The following is a 2,336-nucleotide window of genomic DNA, read 5'->3' on the forward strand; positions in this document are numbered from 1 at the left end:
TTACCCAGCCGCAAATGTCACCAGGGCCAGGGTGGACCAGCCAAGCTCTAGCTGCTGCTTCTCTTCGTCAGCTGTATCCAGACTGATGGGTCGGTGTCTCCAGCTTCCCCGGGGTTGTCCTCCCTTACTATGTCCTGGGGTCCAGAATCAGGCTTTTCCTACCTAGCGCAGTCACAGTCACAGGCTTATGCGGGTTAGGTTTGTGTTGGAGTTCGTTCAGGCTGCTGGAACAGCTGAAGTTCCTTTCTCCCAGTTCTGGTGCCTGGAAGTCCAAGGTCGGGGTGCTGGCCGATGCAGGCATGTGGGGGCCCTCTTCTGGGCTCCAGACTTCTCGAGGCCTCCCATGGGAGGCTGAGGCTAGCAAGATAAAACCACTTTTATAAAGCTCGCATTCATGAGGGCTGGACCCTCGGGGCCTCTCACGACCTCACCATGGGGGGCATTAGGTTTCAACACGTGACTTTGGGGAGGACACAAATGTTCAGACCGTGGCAGCTCCTGATAAGTGACAGCTGCGTTTTTTCAAGGTGTATTAATGAATCTGAGAGCGGTGACTGGTGGAACCCTGGGAGAGATCCCCTCCACACGCAGTGGCTTTCTCTCTGGCTGCTGTTTCAGGGAACTAACGAGACCGGCAGATTGTTTCAAATTTCCACAACCTCCTCTAGTCGTCTAAAATCTACCGCTTTGCGTGATCAGGTTTTTACTACTGTTTTAAAAACTGTATTGATGTTGGTTTCCACATTATAAAGCTGCTTTGGGGGGGCGCCTGGGTGGCTCAGTGGGTTAAGCCTCTGCCTTTAGCTCCGGTCATGATCCCAGAGTTCTGGGATTGAGCCCCACATCAGGCTCTCTGCTCAACAGGGAGCCTTCTTCCCCCCTTTTCTGCCTGCTGCTCTGCCTCCTTGTGATCTCTCTCTCTCTCTGTGTTAAATAAATAAATAAAATCTTTAAAAATAAAATAAAATAAAGCTGCTTCAGAGCTTTCTTCACACACACTTTTTTCACCGGTATCCCTGATCCTATATGTTCCCTCGTAGGGCAGTAGAAAGCCGCTTAAGGAATAGTCCATAACCAGCTTCTGCTGTTTCTACAAATAACTGGTATAAAATATACCATGTATTTAGGAAATGACATCTAATTAGAGCCAACACAGGACAACTTTCTGAGGGAGGCCCGGGCCACATTCACAGGCCCAGCAGACAGGGGTATGGGTGGGTGGTGGTTCCCTTAGTATCCAAGGGTAGAGTGTGAAAATAACCTATTTTAGCCTCCATATTTGGTGGGGGGAGGGTGTCTTTGGAAAAGAAAAGTCACATGTATTGTTAATTGCAGAAGGAATGGTTTTGTGGTTTGGGTATTATTATCTCTTCTAGGTTCACAAGAACATGAAAGCACCTATAAATAAACTCCAGGAAGTGGAAGATACATTACAAAGTATCTTTGTAGGTTTTCAACGTAATAATTAGAATTCCTGCCTTCTGAAGGGAGGACAGCTTTACAGTGGAAAGGGCTCTGATCTTCATTTCTCTGTTGCTGAGTGTAGTCCCTCCCCCAGCCTGGGGTGGGTGGGGGTGGGGTAAATTGGGGTAGTGGTGAGACGAGGTCTTAGCCAAACAAAACTCAGGAGCCTGAAGAGTGAAGGAGGGTTGTGTGAGAGGAGGGTTTCAGAAGGGCAATGTTCCAAGCAGAGCAAACCCTTGCAAGTGAAAAACATTCCTTACTAACCAGTCAGGGTCCTTCCGTATTTGTATGTAGTTCCCTCTGGAGCAAAGGCACATAAAGTTAAAAAAAAAAAAAAGGTGATGATTTCATTAAATGCTGACCTTGGGTTTGGCACGGTGTTAGGCACATCTCATAGATTAGTTCATATAGTAACAGTAATTCAGTGAGGTAAATCCCATTGGTATTCCCACTTACATACGGGAAAACTAGGGCTTAGAGGGAGGGAGCATTTGGATTAACAAGGGGCCACTCGGAGATTAGAAATCAGACGATTTGACTCTAGAGGCCGTGCAGTTAATCATTCTGGAACATGCAGCACACGTGATTCTTTCGAGCCCTGCCCAAAGTGTATATAACGGGCTCCAAGGGAAGGCAATGGCCGGTTACAATAATGGGTGGTGGACATGGGAGGGGTCTGTGAGTTTCTTTTCCCTTTTTCTGGCCCTATCCATTAAAAAAAAAAAATCAGGGGTGCCTGGGTGGCTCAGTGGGTTAAAGCCTCTGCCTTCGGCTCAGGTCATGCTCCCAGGGTCCTGGGATGGAGCCCCGCATCGGGCTCTCTGCTCAGTGGGGAGAGCCTGCTTCCTCCTCTCTCTCTGCCTGCCTCCTCC

This window comes from Lutra lutra, chromosome 5 (assembly GCF_902655055.1).
Source record: "Lutra lutra chromosome 5, mLutLut1.2, whole genome shotgun sequence".
Lineage (NCBI taxonomy): Eukaryota > Metazoa > Chordata > Mammalia > Carnivora > Mustelidae > Lutra > Lutra lutra.